Genomic DNA, 17,978 nt, shown 5'->3' with positions numbered 1-17,978 from the left:
AGGGATGCTGTTATAGCGGCACCGAGCCTCAACCAGCAACAGCATCACCCGTCAGCCTCTTCGGGCTCAACTGCGGCTAAACGCACGGCGCCGGGGCTCCCTGTCAGCGCGCACGCTGCAAGGACGATCCGTCAGCCCGCGCGTCCGCACCGAGCCTCGATCCCCGTCTCGTCTTGCATCAGCAACATCAGCACCACCGCCTCCCGGAGGAGCGGCAGGAGCGCGGCGGCACAGAGGAGTCTCATCCGCGCGCTTAACGACGAGCTTTCGGGTCCCGGTTTCTTCCACACACACATAACGCACGAGAAAGAGACAGACAGAGAGTGTGCGTGCGTCGGAGAGGGGGAACTGCATACTCTCCGGCGTTCTTCCAGCGTGGATTCTCACTGAAGGAATGGCTTTGCGTCGGGAAGGTGAGCTGTGCGCTGTGCGCTGTGCGCTGTGCGGGCCTTCTTCCAGCGGGGCTGCGTCGGCATGGCGGGGTTTTAATGTTGCATGTTTGTGCGCACACACAACCCTGAGTTTCGCGTGGAAACGGCTGTTATCAGTTGTGCGGCGCAATGGCCCGTGCACGCGCGTGGATGCGTGAGCGCGGGATAGAGGGAAAGCGGCTGTGTATGTGTGTGTGTGTGGGGGGGGGGGGGGGGGTGAAGGAGAGTGCACGGTGCGGTTATCAGCGCACGCAGACTTTTGTGCATAAAAGCGTCTGTTCGGATGGTCGTGCAGGTGCAGCGCTTTTTTTCCCCTTGTGCAGCAGCCTGGAGTTGTTAATGTTTGTGCTTCAATCCTGACTCGTTCCAGCAGAAATCAGGTAGTCTAATGGAGCCAGCGGGAGGGAGATAGATCTCTGTGACGCGTGCAGTCTGTCCACCAGCAGGGACGCAGCCCACTGGGCCCCGAACGGGATCCCACATCCACATCCAACAGGCGCATCAGCTCCAAAAGCTGTGACTCAGTGCGTGACTGGATGGTGCTTATTTCTTGTATGCGTTGTGAATGGCTATAAAAATGCATTTATATATATATATATATATATATATATATATATATATATATATATATATATATATATATATATATATATATATATAAATCGTAATTATTAATCGTAATTATTGGAGGCATTAAGATGGATATGCTCCGATAGATAGATTTAAATTGGAGTCCTCTCACTTTGCAGCAGAATATAAATTATGGTGGCAGACTGAAAGGATATTTCCAATACTCTGATTAATAATCTTATATTGCTCATTTCACAAGAAATTCTCAAAGTGGTTTGAGCTTTGCTGCTCCAGTGACTGGAGAGCAAAAGGACTTTTTATTTGCAAAATGCAAATGCATTGCAATCACAAGGCACAATTTGTCAATATGTCAGACAGCACCACTCCCAGCCATGCATCTATTTTTGTATAATCTTTTTTCCTTGTCAGACATCCTTGCAATTTGTCCACATTTTAATCTACACAAAAAATAATAATAAAAAAATAATACCAATATTTGCAAATTGTGAAGTTCCTCTTGCTTCTGTGTACCACCACTCTGAATGATGGGAGCATCCTTAATTGATCCTCTGCTTCCAGGTTATAGATAATGATAATAAAAGTGATGGGCTGTTTTTTTTTTCCTCTTTGTGATTAATAGTGCACACAGGTTACATTGCATGCACTGCGCTCTTTGCACGTCCTTGCACATGCTCAGATGTGCGCCGTAAAGATGTGGATGTCTTAACAGGTGGTGACTGTATAGGTTTGCATTAACTTCTACAGCCATGCAGATGTGCAGACTGCAACAGCTGGGGTTGCTCGTGGGGGAGGGTTGAGATGGGGGATCACCAGAGGCACAGGTGATGAATAGCAGTGATGAACATTTGGGTGTTTTAAATGGAGGGTGCATTAAGGCAATGTTGTCATAATTGCTTGCATTAAAATGTCACCCTACCAATTATGTAGCGCATGTCACTCGCAGTTTTCCCCCGTTCCACCAGAAACACATACGACTAATCAATCAGCCACATATTCTGAATTTTTGATGCTTAACTTTTCCCCAGCTCACCCTAACCCATCGGCAGCAACTCATTGTTTTGCTGCTCCAGTAATTATCTTTTTTCAGCTGCAGCACACTCACTGTTTAATTTTCAGACTTGTTAAGCGCCTGGCGCATATGGCAATTTGGAAAATTCTAAAAAACTCCTTGGCTCAGATTCCTATCATTATTTCACCAGCGAGTCTTCCTGACACAATGTCAGCCCGGAGTGCCGATTGTTAGGATACTGGTGTTTTTTTTTTTTTTGCTGTGGCTGTCAGCATGTCCCCTTGTCCCGTGCATCCAATCCACTAACCAAACTCTTCAGTTGTGTCTAATCAGTGGTGTTTTTCTGAGTTTTGAGCCATGTTGTACGGCTTTTGGATAGCGCAGTGCTGCGCGAGACAGCGGGGGAGTTCTTTTTGTTATCCAGCCTTGCATTATTTATGAATTTTCATTCCAGGAATGCAGTAGCCCCTGGCAGTGTAATGCTGCTTTCTCCTGTCAAGTGGCTCGCGCATTTGCCCGTGACCCACACGTTTGCTACGGAATTAAATTCCCTTCATAATAAAATTGGGGTCGTGAATTAGTGGGGGGACAATGTCAAATGCATCGGAGGTTGTTTATAATATTGAGTAGAACGATTAATGCTGCAGTCAGAGTTTACGCTCTCAGGCAGTATGAGGCCCAGTGAGAGTGTTTTTTTTAATCCACCTCTCTCCCTCTCTCTCTTAGTCTCCATGTCTCTCATTCTCTCTTAAAGTGTCCAACATATGGCCTTAAATTTAGGTGCTAAGGCATAATCTGCAGTTGGTCACCTTATTTTAAAAAGGTAAACCAAAAAAAAAGTCTCAACAGTAATCACTCTGCTGGTCCACTGTATTTGTGCACACAAACACACATGAGGAAAATTCCTCCATTGTGGAACTTCAAATATTTACCTTCTTGTTGCAATGCTGCTCCATTCTCAAGAGGAATTGTTTAACAAATCCTGCAGTGCTAATTAGCCTTTCCTCCGTTCTTTCAGCCGTGGTCGGCCTCTGCAGCAAGAAAATTACCAGCGACGCAATAAAAGGGGTGAAATACAACAGCAATATAATTTCGCCAAATGAGCCTGTAAAATCTCACTGCTAGTGTAAGGTTAGTGCTTGTGTTTACATTTAATACCAAAGGTATATTTGGGGATTATGAGATGGCTCATGATAATGACGGCTTTGCTATGATTCTTTAATGCTGGAGTGATTAGTCAAACCATCATTTGGTCACAAGAAAAATATTGGTTGACTATTTTAAGCCAGTATTAATGGGGGAAAAAAAGTGAAATTTCAGTTGGTCTTCTCAAGTGTGACAGTGTGTTCTCTGAATTTTTTATTCATGGAAAAGGAATGTCTTTGTGCTTTTGGACTGCAATCAAGAGAGCTCATTTAAAAGTTTCACCCCGGTTCTCAAACTGTGGGATGCGCTCCTCTGAGGGTGCACAGGTGCCATGCAGGGAGGTCAAGGGTGACATTGGGGGGAGATGGGGGGGGGTATAAAGTGCAACTAAATAAAAATGAAACTGATTCACAGGCATGATAGCAATGATAATTATAATAATATATTATATTTATATACCCCAAGGCTTGGGAACGCCTTGGGGTTCCCCTGGAGCAGCTGGGGAGGTGTGTGTGGATCGGGAGGTCTGGGCGGCTTTGCTTGAGCTGCTGCCCCCACGACCCGACTCCGGATAAAGCGGAAGAAAATGGATGGATGGAATAATAATATACACTCAAAAAATGACTCATTGGATGAACTCAGTTTAATTTTGTGCAGACTTTCCATCCATGAATATATTTAGTCACAACTCAAAAAAGCACATCTGTGGAAGATAATTTAATTATTTTAATTTAGTTGGGACTACATATATTTATTACACTCCAAAAAATGGTTCTTTGGGTGAACTCAATTCACTTCTGTGCAGGATTTCCAACTAATAAATATATGTAGCTCCAACTCAAATAAAACACATGCATGCAAGATAATGTAATTTAATTTAGTTGGGACTACATATATTTATTAGGTGGAATCCAGTGCGTTGGCTGTGGGGATCCACGGGCTCTAGACTGGGAAGTGTTCATAAAATAGGTAGCTGCCATTTTTCAAGGGTGGTTATAAATTATGCAATGTTTGTATAATGAATTGGAATGGCGTGTGAGTCCAGAATGTTTTTAGAACCTTAGACCTCAACAGTTTTTAGGAGAAGAACTGAAACCTTATTATTCCCTGGTAATTACATAATTTAATGTTAATTTACTGTCTTAAGGTAGTTATAAATTATTTAGATTCTTGTTATCATATACACATTATTATTATTATTATTATTATTATTATTATTATTATATTAATTCTATTTGATTTTAAATAGACCACAGTGGAAATAAGTTTTCACTTTCTTGTGCTGTCCATGTATTTTTAATGTATTTACAATTACATTATAAACTGACATCAAACTTACTAAATAAAGTTACGCATGGACACACACATGCACACATGCAAACACACTTTTAATATATAGATGATTTACCTCCCCCAGCTGGAATGCATTCTGAGTCCAGAATGTAATTGTCAATGTCCATTGTTCAGTGTTGTTAGCTATTAGCCATAGTTTCTCCAAAAATATTAGTCTTATCAACATTCTGTTTTGGGGGCATTCATCCTTGACCCAAAATGCATGGGCATACCAAGTGGCAAATGTGATCTCTTCATAATTTGTCTGTTATTGAAGTTAGGCATACACATGCATGCACCCAGAGCTTTTTGTCTTTCCTCATTCTGCAGCAAGCAGGTGCTTTTATTTTAACACACCCATAAACAGAGACCGTGGTGGAAGACATCACATGCACAACAATTCTCACTCATGGTTATGGCAACATGGCACTTAACTAAACTGACTAAACCATTTGAGCTACAAGAATACAATAGATCAGTAATACTAAAAACACTGTTAAACTAACATGAATCACAATAACATTTAAACCTACAAAACCCTGAACCCCCATGGTGCATTGCAGCAAAATGTCCATTGTTCATGGTTGTTAGATAATATTGCCAATTTCTCCTAAAATTAGTCCTATCAACTTTTCCGCTTTTGCAGCATTCATCCTTGACCCAAACTACATAAGCATACCAAACACAAATGTCAGCTCTCCCCAGTTTCTCCATGATTGAAGCCATATACACACACATACCAATGCATGCATGCACACACATAGAGGCCACTTGGCTGTTATCACTCACTCATCTTCAACCGCTTACTCTAATTAAGGGTCATAGGGGGCTGGAGCCTAACCCAGCTGTCATAGAGCGTGAGGCGGGATACACCCTGGACAGGATGCTAGTCTGTCACAGGGCCACATACAGACAAACAAACACAGTCACACTCACACGCACATCTATGGACAATATAAAGATTCCATTCCACTTAACCTGCATGTCTTTGGAAGGCCACAGGTGTGAATCGAACCCATGACCTTCTTGCTGTGAGGTAACAGTGTTAACCACTGTTCCACCATGATGCCACTTGGCTATTATAATATAGAATAATAATAATACACATTAAAATTGGCAGTGTTAATTTAACACTGTCAGTGTTAGTTTTACACTGTTCATTTTACTGTGTAATAGTAATTATAATCATGAAAGTACACACACATGTGTGTTTGTGAGTTGGACAGTGTGATTTCCATCAAGTCAGATAAACTATTCTCTTTTGTAATTATTAAATCCTCCTTTCAGATGGGAGCAATAATCGTTATTGTCTGTTAACAGGGGAACAAATAAATAGCACAAAGAATCATCAGTTTAAACAATAGCGGCAAGAATGTTTTATCAACTACTTTAACTACTTACGCATGTTCCAGCTGTCTGTGGGTGTGTGCACACGCATACGTTGGTGTTGTGAAGAGCACAGGGTGGCTGCAGAAATGATCACAGGCTGACACTCGGTCTGATACCTGCTGTCAAGTCATGTCATCATGAATGTTTCGTTTGGATTTTGTTCAAAAGCATCAAGGTCGCTGTTCACTACATTTTTCTTTTGTTCATTTTGGTTTTGTTTCATTCTTTTATGTGCTCTGGAGTCGCAGGCTTTTTGGTGATGGGAGAAGTGCCGGCTCATTCGTCCACTTTTTCTCGACGATGTGTGACTTGACATACACTTACTTGTAAACTTGTCTTTGCTGTCATTAAGGACACAATGGTGTGCTGGTTCCACTTGTCTCACAACAACAGCCCACAAGTCAAAGCTATGGGTGGTTCAGGATAGGATGAAAGACAGCTTGTGAAATAGACAATGCATGATCTGGTTTATTTATCACACTATGGTGCACTTTGTCTGAAATATGTGTTTCTCAGTTCAAATCCATATAACAATTAGCTGTGGCTTTGACGTTAAAAGACATGATACTGTGTTGCAATGGCGGAATTATTGTAAAAGTTACTTAAAATGTTCTATTTTCAGTCAAATTAAAATGTTAAGTCAGTCCAAACACTATTTTTAAGTTAAACTAATAGATTTTAAAACAATAGAATAGAAGGAAAATCTTTTCTTTTTTTTTTTTTACAGTTTTTTTCTCTGAAATTCTGGACAAACCAAGAGATTCAACAATGAAAATGCTTAATGATTTCAGACCTATTGTTATTACATAGCTCTCATTTAATAAATGTTATTTGAAGTGGCATTTATAAAAAAAAAAAAGAAAACAAAAAAGGTCAACATTTTGTTCTTAGCTTCAGAAATGTAAAGTCTGGCTCATTTTCTTTGGCTTATGTAGGCGTAATTGGAATATCTGAGGGATTTGTACCAGTCATTAAACAGATAACCAGATATAATGGGCATTTTGACCACCTTTTCCAGCCATTTATGGTCATCCACACACAAAATAATACTCCAGGGATTAATCAATAACCACAATATTAGTTATGTGCAAGGCTCACATTTTGTACTCTCCATAGTCATTAGAAAATATTTTCCATTAGCAAGCCTTTGGTGAAAAAATAGTCTCCCTTCCTGGAGACTACTGTATATCAAAATACATGATCTTTCATTGTTGAGACAAAAAAAAAAAAAAAAAGACAAAATGGAAAAATCACAGGACAAAATAGGATCAGAAATAAATTCCTCCTTCATTCCAATAACACAAATGTACAACACATATTAACTCACACACACACACACACACACACACACGCCCAAGGCATCCTTCTTTAAAGTGCTTGGCGATCACTCAGCTGGCACTCCAGTACTCCATTGTCTCTAGTCTTCTTCCACTGGGCTGTGGGCACAAGTCTAGGAACTACGCACGTTCAGTAAAATAAGGAGCAGAGTGTTATGTGAGATTTGTGTTGTGAAAATGGAATCACAGCCTCCTTTCAGACTCCTCCGCTCTCCTCCTCCTTCAAATCTAGTCAGAAGATAGAAGGAACAGAGCCACGAGAGGCTTAATGGTCAAGCCCACTCTACCTCTCTTAAAAATATCAGCTTAATTTGTCAAGAGGAGCATGTGCACATGTGTGTGAAGAGGACTGCTGATAGCAAACACCTTGCGAGAACGATGATTAAAGTGTAGAGTCAATTTTGAGGGCTTAGATTGTGTTGTTGTTGAAGTAGACGGCATATTACTGTGAATGTTCTACACTTTGCAAAGGTCATATTTATTTCAAACATGTTATATTCTGCAGGTGTTCACTGTGTGCACATCTTGTGCCATATGTCAACACTACAGCTTAAAGGATGAAGCCAAAAATCACAGATCAACAGAAAATAGTTAACCGTATGATTCTTCATTCATTGTTTTGTTATTTTAGGCCATTTACCACTTCTAAAAAAAAAAAAAAAGACATTTGACTGGTTACAGCTGGTCAGATTTTGAGATTTGTTCTTCATTTTTCTCTGTTTTTAACATACATTGTAATGGACAAAGGTTTTGTGACATTGCCTGTAGGTTTTCTGAAGAGCAGGTTTGAAGTTCAAGTGAGTTGGTTATGGATGTCACCGCTTTGGCAGTGCCAAACTGTTGGTCAACCCATAAATGCGTAAAAGGTTGAAGCATGGGCACGACCTAGCTTGGATAAATAACAGCTGGACACGTCATTTATTTCAAAGTTACCAAGTGCTAACAGGCTTGTCAACTTGGGTTCAAGTAATTAATGCATATTTTTGCAGGCTGGGCAGTGGTTCCTTCATTGAGTGGCTTCAGTGGGGGTATTTTGATGAAAGTCATATTGCCTCAACAACTATGGCCCCATCAGTGTAGCTGCTAAGCTAGTGATACCTGCTAATCAGTGCTAGCAGTGCTAACATATAAATTAAATGCAACCCCAATTCCAATGAATTTGGGACGTTGTGTAAAATGTAAATAAAAACAGAATACAATGATTTGCAAATCCTCTTCAACCTATATTCAATTGAATACACCACAAAGACAAGATATTTAATGTTCAAACTGATAAACTCTATTGTTTTTGTGCAAATATTTTCTCATTTTGAAATGGATGCCTGCAACATGTTTCAAAAAAAGTTGGGACAGTGGTATGTTTATCACTGTGTTACATCACCTTTCCTTCTAACAACACTCAGTAAGCGTTTGGGAACTGAGGGCACTAACTGTTGAAGCTTTCTAGGTGGAATTCTTTCCCATTCTTGCTTGCTGTATGAGTTCAGTTGTTCAACAGTCCGGGTTCTCCATTGTTGTATTTTGCTCTTCATAATGCGCCACACATTTTCAATGGGCAACAGGTTTGGACTGCAGGCAGGCCAGTCTAGTACCCCCACTCTTTTAATACAAAGCCACGCTGTTGTAACAGATGCAGAATGTGGCTTGGCATTGTCTTGCTGAAATAAGCAGGGACGTCCCTGAAAAAGACGTTGCTTGGATGGCAGCATGTGTTGCTCCAAAACCTGGATGTACCTTTCATTATTGATGGTGCCATCACAGATGCCCATGCCATGGACACTAACACACTCCCATACCATCTCAGATGCTGGCGTTTGAACTTTGCGCTGGTAACAATCTGGATGGTCTTCTTCCTCTTTTGTCTGGAGGACACAACGTCCATGATTTCCAAAAAACAATGTGAAATGTGGACTCATCAGACCACAACACACTTTTCCACTTTGCGTCTGTCAATTTCAAATGAGCTCGGGCCCAGAGAAGACGGCGGCATTTCTGGATGTTGTTGATGTATGGCTTTTGCTTTGCACGGTAGAGTTTTAACTTGCACTTGCAGATGTAGCGATGAACTGTGTTAACTGACAATGGTTTTCTGAAGTGTTCCTGAAGCCACGCGGTAAGATACTTTACACAATGATGTCGGTTTTTAATGCAGTGCTGCCTGAGGGGTCGAAGGTCACAGGCATTCAATGTTGGTTTTTGGTCTTGCTGCTTACATGTAGAAAGTTCTCCAGATTCTTTGAATTTTCTGATTATATTATGGACTGTAGATGATGGAATCACTAAATTCCTTGCAATTGAACATTGAGAAACATTGTTCTTAAACTGGTGGAGTATTTTTTCACACAGTTGTTTACAAAGTTGTTTACTTTTAAGATTAAGCTTAAAACTTTCCTTTTTGCTAAAGCTTATAGTTAGGGCTGGATCAGGTGACCCTGAACCATCCCTTAGTTATGCTGCTATAGACGTAGACTGCTGGGGGGTTCCCATGATGCACTGTTTCTTTCTCTTTTTGCTCTGTATGCACCACTCTGCATTTAATCATTAGTGATCGATCTCTGCTCCCCTCCACAGCATGTCTTTTTCCTGGTTCTCTCCCTCAGCCCCAACCAGTCCCAGCAGAGGACTGCCCCTCCCTGAGCCTGGTTCTGCTGGAGGTTTCTTCCTGTTAAAAGGGAGTTTTTCCTTCCCACTGTAGCCAAGTGCTTGCTCACAGGGGGTCATTTTGACCATTGGGGTTTTACATAATTATTGTGTGGCCTTGCCTTACAATATAAAGCACCTTGGGGCAACTGTTTGTTGTGATTTGGCGCTATATAAAAAAATTGATTGATTGATTGATTGAAAGTGGTGATCCTCACCCCATCTTTGCTTGTGAACGGCTGAGCCTTTTGGGGAAGCTCCTTTTATACCCAATCATGACACTCACCTGTTTTCAATTAGGTGTTCTTTCAGCATTCATCAACTTTTCCAGTCTTTTGTAGCCTCGTCCCAACTTTTTTGAAACGTGTTGCACATATTTATTTCAAAATGAGCAAATATTTGCACAAAAGAATAAAGTTTATCAGTATGAACATTAAATATCTTGTCTTTGTGGTGTATTCAATTGAATATAGGTTGAAAAGGATTTTCAGATCGTATTCTGATTTTATTTACATTTTCCACAACGTCCCAACTTCATTGGAATTGGGGTTGTAATACTAAAACTTAATTCAGCTGAAATACTGAAGCACCAACTTTTTTAATTACTTATACTGTGGTATAATTAACCACACACCAAGTCATAATGTTTCAGCTACAGTATTTCTAACAAAAGCACTGGACTGTCACCTAATGCAAACAAACCCTGAATTAATTCCTAAATATATGGCTTAAAGTAGCTTAACTGATGAGTTTTATATATATATATATATATATATATATATATAAATCAATCAATCACCTTTTTTCTTATATAGCGCCAAATCACAACAAACAGTTGCCCCAAGGCGCTCCATATTGCAAGGCAAGGCCATACAATAATTATGAAAAACCCCAACGGTCAAAACGACCCCCTATGAGCAAGCACTTGGCCACAGTGGGAAGGAAAAACTCCCTTTTAACAGGAAGAAACCTCCAGCAGAACCAGGCTCAGGGAGGGGCAGTCTTCTGCTGAGACTGGTTTGGGCTGAGGGAAAGAACCAGGAAAAAGACATGCCGAGAAGGGGGGCAGAGATCGATCACTAATGATTAAATGCAGAGTGATGCATACGGAGCAAAAAGAGAAAGAAACAGTGCATCATGGGAACCCCCCCACAGTCTACGTCTAAAGCAACATAACCAAGGGATGGTCCAGGGTCACCCGATCCAGCCCTAACTATAAGCCTTAGCGAAAAGGAAAGTTTTAAGCCTAATCTTAAAAGTAGAGAGGGTATCTGTTTCCCTGATCTGAATTGGGAGCTGGTTCCACAGGAGAGGAGCCTGAAAGCTGAAGGCTCTGCCTCCCATTCTACTCTTACAAACCCTAGGAACTACAAGTAAGCCCGCAGTCTGAGAGCGAAGCGCTCTAATGGGGTAATATGGTACTACGAGGTCCCTAAGATAAGATGGGACCTGATTATTCAAAACCTATAAGTAAGAAGAATTTTAAATTCTATTCTAGAATTAACAGGAAGCCAATGAAGAGAGGCCAACACGGGTGAGATATGCTCTCTCCTGCTAGTCCCCGTCAGTACTCTAGCTGCAGCATTCTGAACCAACTGAAGGCTTTTAGGGAACTTTTAGGACAACCTGATAATAATGAATTACAATAGTCCAGCCTAGAGGAAATAAATGCATGAATTAGTTTTTCAGCATCACTCTGAGACAAGACCTTTCTGATTTAGAGATATTGCGTAAATGCAAAAAGGCAGTCCTACATATTTGTTTAATATGCGCTTTGAATGACATATCCTGATCAAAAATAACTCCAAGATTTCTCACAGTATTACTAGAGATCAGGGAAATGCCATCCAGAGTAACGATCTGTTTAGACACCATGCTTCTAAGATTTGTGGGGCCAAGTACAATAACTTCAGTTTTATCTGAGTTTAAAAGCAGGAAATTAGAGGTCATCCATGTCTTATGTCTGTAAGACAATCCTGCCAGTTTAGCTAATTGGTGTGTATCCTCTGGCTTCATGGACAGATAAAGCTGGGTATCATCTGCGTAACAATGAAATTTAAGCAATACCGTCTAATAATACTGCCCAAGGGAAGCATGTATAAAGTGATAAATTGGTCCTAGCACAGAACCTTGTGGAACTCCATAATTAACTTTAGTCTGTGAAGAAGATTCCCCATTTACATGAACAAACTGTAATCTATTAGACAAATATGATTCAAACCACCGCAGCGCAGTGCCTTTAATACCTATGACATGCTCTAATCTCTGTAATAAAATTTTATGGTCAACCAGTATCAAAAGCAGCACTGAGGTCCAACAGAACAAGCACAGAGATAAGTCCACTGTCCGAAGCCATAAGAAGATCATTTGTAACCTTCACTAATGCTGTTTCTGTACTATGATGAATTCTAAAACTGACTGAAACTCTTCAAATAGACCATTCCTCTGCAGGTGATCAGTAGCTGTTTTACAACTACCTCTCAAGATCTTAGAGAGAAAAGGAAGGTTGGAGATTGGCCTATAATTAGCTAAGATAGCTGGGTCAAGTGATGGCTTTTTAAGTAATGGTTTAATACTGCCACCTTAAAGGCCTGTGGTACATAACCAACTAACAAGATCGATTGATCATATTTAAGATTGAAGCATTAAATAATGGTAGGAGTTCCTTGAGCAGCCTGGCAGGAATGGGGTCTAATAAGCATGTTGATGGTTTGGATGAAGTAACTAATGAAAATAACTCAGACAGAACAATCGGAGAGAAGAGTCTAACCAAATACCGGCATCACTGAAAGCAGCCAAAGATAACGATACATCTTTGGGATGGTTATGAGTAATTTTTTCTCTAATAGTCAAAATTTTGTTAGCAAAGAAAGTCATGAAGTCATTACTAGTTAAAGGTAATGGAATACTCAGCTCAATAGAGCTCTGACTCTTTGTCAGCCTGGCTACAGTGCTGAAAAGAAACCTGGGGTTGTTCTTATTTTCTTCAATTAGTGATGAGTAGAAAGATGTCCTAGCTTCACGGAGGGCTTTCTTTTATGAGCAACAACTCTTTTTCCAGGCTAAGTGAAGATCTTCTAAATTAGTGAGACGCCATTTCCTCTCCAACTTACGGGTTATCTGCTTTAAGCTACGAGTTTGTGAGTTATACCATGGAGTCAGACACTTCTGATTTAAAGCTCTCTTTTTCACGAGGAGCTACAGCATCCAAAGTTGTCTTCAATGAGGATGTAAAACTATTGACGAGATACTCTAACTCCCTTACAGAGTTTAGGTAGCTACTCTGCTCTGTGTTTGGTAGATGACATTAGAGAACATAAAGAAGGAATCATATCCTTAAACCTAGCTTACAGCGCTTTCTGAAGACTTCTAGTGTAATGTAATGAAACTTATTCCCCACTGCAGGGTAGTCCATCAGGGTAAATGTAATGTTATTAAAAAATGATCAGACAGAAGGGAGTTTTCAGGGAATACTGTAAGTCTTCTATTTCCATACCATAAGTCAGAACAAGATCTAAATATGATTAAAGTGGTGGGGGACTCATTTACTTTTTGAGCAAAGCCGATAGAGTCTAATAATAGATTAAATGCAGTGTTGAGGCTGTCATTCTCAGCATCTGTGTGGATGTAAAATCGCCCACTATAATTATCTTATCTGAGCTAAGCACTAAGTCAGACAAAAGGCTGAAAATTCACAGAGAAACTCACAGTAACAACCAGGTGGACGATAGATAATAACAAATAAAACTGGTTTTTGGGACTTCCAATTTGGATGGACAAGACTAAGAGACAAGCTTTCAAATGAATTAAAGCTCTGTCTAGGTTTTGATTAATTAATAAGCTGGAATGGAAGATTGCTTCCAACCCCTGTAAAGTTGTCATGAACAGGGAAACTGGATATAGAGACCTTTTTTGTTTGTCCAAAGTCAAAGTCGGCTTTATTGTCAATTCTTCACATGTACTAGACATACAAAGAATCAAAATTTCGTTTCTCACCTTCCCTTGGTGATGACAGGACAAGACATTTCGACAATAAGGACAGAAAAAGTGCACAAGTATTTACAGTGTAGGCTGCACAAGGCAGCACAGGTGCATTTCTATTGTAAAGTTGGACATTTGAACATTGGATTCATTGTGGATTGACTTGCTTTTGGAGCAAGCATCAAGCAGCCATTCAAGGAACTGCAGGTTTTGGCATTTTAACAATAGCTTAGGGTTTCAGCACTGGAGTTTTTCCTCTTGGTTTGAAATCTCCACAAAAATAAATAAAGAAATATTTTTCACTATTTATTCGACAGACATATAGTAAATTATAAGATGAGAGATGGGGAGACACACAATGTCTCCTAGGCCCAGATTCAAATCCTTTGTCACTTGACACACCGCCTGTGCTATGTGGGTGGGGTCTTTCCACCTCACATTTGGTATTGTATACATTTTGATTGCTAGTTTGTATTTTCCCTCCTTTTTTGAAGACTCTACAAAATACAAGGTTCTAGTGGGCTGATCCACTAGAAGAGCAGATGGTGGTTAAAGCTTCATGAATCTGTGGTATTGGGGCTTCTCCAGGTGGAAATTCTGGCCTCATGGTGTTGCAAGCAATATTTGCTTCCATTTGGAATCAGGTATAATTCTAGCTGACTAAAAGAAAGGACTTTGTTGTCCCTCTCTGGAAAGGAAAGGGTGATTGCATAAGGAGCTACAATAAGGCTCCATTCTCAGTTGGATTCAGTGCCAGCTGCTTGCTGCTCAGTGAACAGAGCAGTCTAGTGTTCATGCTGAAGAAGTCATCCCAAGTACTCACTGAATACAACCGGGAACTTTGGTAGTACTATATGCAGGTTATGTTGGTTGACTTAAAATGCTTGATTTGGTTGACTGGGCTAATCTGTGAGACATACTGAGAATTTGTGGGACCTCCAATACGTTGCTGGACAACTTAAGTGCCTATACACGGGTACTGTGAATGCTATGTGGAGTGGGAGGAGAGTAACTGACATCTTCCAAGTGACTATAGTTGTTTCTACCCTGTCCGATGTTTGCACGTACAGCTGTTAAGGCTGTGGAGATGAGCAACCAAGAGTGTGTTTGTCAGTTGTGAAAAGGTTTTCATAGACTGTGACTTTGTAAGTGATGCTGTGATGTTTGGAGAAAAAGTGAATGACCTGATTCTAGCACTTGTTAAACTGAAAGACGAACTCCAAATGTTGTGATTGTGACTGTCCTCAAGTCAAGACAATGTTTTCTGGCTTCAGTGACTTCCTGAAACTGGCCATTAGATGCGTACTTGTCGGTTGTGAAAGTGTCAAACTTGTTGAAAGACTGACTTAGCTTGGCCTATGAAGTTAAGAGTTGTCTGAGAAGAGGCTATGGCATCATGAGGTCACTGGACAGATATCTTTGTTAGTGCTGATGTCTTTGAAACAAAGATTCAAGTCTTCAGAATTCTGGTTGTTTCTGTCATACTGTATGATTGTGACACTTGGACTGCAACCAGTGACCTAAGGTGATGAGCGAATGTGTTTTTAAATCAGTCTCTTCAGAGAATCGTTGTGTACAACTGGATTGACTAGGTGTCAAATGATCATTTACTTAGGGAGACTCAGATGAATAGCGTTCATTACATTGGAAGGGAATGCCAGCTACAGCACTATGATCATGTGGTGAGGATGCATGACCCAGTACACAGGTACCTGAATACTGGGGACCCCAGAAAGTCAGCCACCCATCCACATTTTTACTATCCAGGCCTTGCATCGTTTCCAGTGTGTTGAGTTAATTATTGTGGCATTTTCACAAAGAAAACTACTGTTTGGTCTTTGAGGATAATTGACATTTGTGGCTCATTTCTGACAGATGTTTTCAAACAGGCCAATGTCATTTTTGCTGCCAGTGCAAATAATCCATGGGAAGTCATTTAGTCTGATCTCTGGGTAACAAGTTGGGCTTGAACAGAAAAAATGTAGTTGAATGCGTGTATTCACACATTCTAGATAGCTTGTCTACAAATGATGGTGACAAGCAGGTGGAGTTTGTCGCTTGATGAACTCTCCTGTGGATACTTGGCGTTAATGTGCACAATGTTTTATGATAGGTTTTAAAAGACAGAAAAACCTGACACTGTTACTATGGGTTTTCCCTGCATGCTTGGGTGCTTAACGGAAACAAAGTTGACTTGATTTGTTTCAGTCCAACATCTTCACAGTGACATTCCATATTGCGAGTTAGAATGCTCCCTGTAAGATGTCTTGTAAATCACTTCAGGGATCTTATCTTGTTACAAAAGCAGTGTTTTTAAGATTTAGAAGTGTTTATTTCTTGCCACCTTTACAAAATGTATGAGGAAAAACAATCTCAAACATAGTTGATGTATACAGAAATATAAAGCAGAGCATCTTGAATATTTTGTTTGAGTGAGCATCCATCTGACATCATGCTGGCCTTTTCCCTTGAATTGACAGCCTTGTGTTGCATTGGTTAGTATTTGCATAAAATTAGACTTAGCATCTGTTTTCGCTCTGCCTGCTGACTCACTCTGACTGAAAATGAATGGCAGGTCTTCGCTTAGCCTCTGTTGCTGGCAGGTAATGTAACGCAGGGTAAAAATCAGTAAATGCTATCATCTTGAGCTGATCAGAATTAAACCCTCAGGGGTCCATAAATAGGGAGGGGTTTATTAAAAAAAAAATGGAAATCTACAATTTTTGAATGGAATATGGAATATACACGGAATAAACCATAGCAGGACAAATTTTGGGTCATTTGGTTTCAAAAACCCATATGGACGGAGCGTTTGAAAATTTCAAGTAACACGTGTGTCGTATATGTGCTGTTGACATAGAAAACCACTCTGTTGCTTATAATTAGTTCATTGTGGTAGATTTGTTTGTTACAATTGATCGTTAACATATGTACTGAAATTAGACTTTGTCAGTTACTCTTAAAAAAGCACCAGATAGGCTTACTTGTTACTATAGAAGTTGAATATAAACTTGGGGACAAGCAACATTTGGAGCCAAATTTCAAGTCTCTAGGTGCAGCAGTTCTCAAGATACGACATTTTCGTTGATATTTTGGCGATTTTTGAACCCGATATCTTCACTGGCTCCGTCCATATGCGTTTTTGGAACCAAATGACCCCAAAATTTATCCTGCTATGGTTTATTCTGTGTATATTTCCATATCCATGCAAACATTTATAGATTTCCAATTTTTTTTTTTAAATAACACCCCTCCCTACCATAAACATTAAAAAACAGAACAACAACAACAAAAACAATTGAGGTGGACTTGTCGGTGAGACCATCAACTCCTGAGAGTTAAAAACACACATAATGAGGTTGAAAGGATTAGTTTGGTGGTAACCTTTGATGCACCATTTCAATCCCAAATGCACCCTTGTTTGCCCGTGTAATATCCCATAGATTGTGTCAGCCGGATGGGTTGTGGATGCTGACTGGATTATGGAACATTATGAACAGCTGTGACTCAATTTACACACAGTTTGTCTGCCACCTCCTGAGCATACTGTGTGCTCATCTGTGCGCTCTACCCACTGGCAACTGTCTGACTTGAGCATCAGCTAGCAACCGCCTTGATGTGAGCGTTAGCTAACAAGCTAGCAACAGCATAAAGTAACACGCTGCCGGGTCAAATACAGGGACAAACTATACAGCAGGAAAGGAAAGTACAACCAGAATGAAAGATGGATACAATGACTATGTTTACATGCCGTTAATATTCGGGTTAAGGTCAATATTCCGGTTTTCTGAATCATTAGGAATAACCAATTTACATGCTTAAGCAGACAGAGGTGACTCCTGTATACATGGTCACTGGTATCATTTGGAATATCCCCATCTAAACAGTAATCACGAACAACGTCCAGACACACGGAGAACGTCATGATGCAAATATGTGTCATTTCTGTTTCTTCTTCCTCTTTCTACCATCAATAAAAGACTTATAATGTAAAGACATGAATATATTCATGTCTTCACAATACTAATGAAGTATTCGTTTCCTCCTCGCTTCAAAAGTGTGGCGCTGTGCTGCCACGTCTGGATTTCGCCACACTTGTTTACCTCTGCTTCTGTGTGTCCA

The 17,978-nt window shown here is 40.3% G+C and overlaps 1 protein-coding gene across 1 annotated transcript in view; it reads left to right on the top strand.

Moving 5' to 3' along the window:
- Positions 1 to 306: 306 nt before the first annotated feature.
- tenm1 (teneurin transmembrane protein 1) overlaps positions 307 to 17,978 on the top strand; it is a 728,712-nt gene continuing 711,040 nt past the window's right edge. The window contains 1 exon segment of the mRNA XM_034181415.1: positions 307 to 413. The gene's annotated coding sequence lies outside the window, so the exon portion shown is untranslated.

This window comes from Thalassophryne amazonica, chromosome 11, assembly GCF_902500255.1.
Source record: "Thalassophryne amazonica chromosome 11, fThaAma1.1, whole genome shotgun sequence".
In the NCBI taxonomy this organism is placed as follows: Eukaryota; Metazoa; Chordata; class Actinopteri; order Batrachoidiformes; family Batrachoididae; genus Thalassophryne; species Thalassophryne amazonica.
Note: the sequence above shows the minus strand (reverse complement) of the source record. Positions and strands in the feature narration are given on the sequence as shown.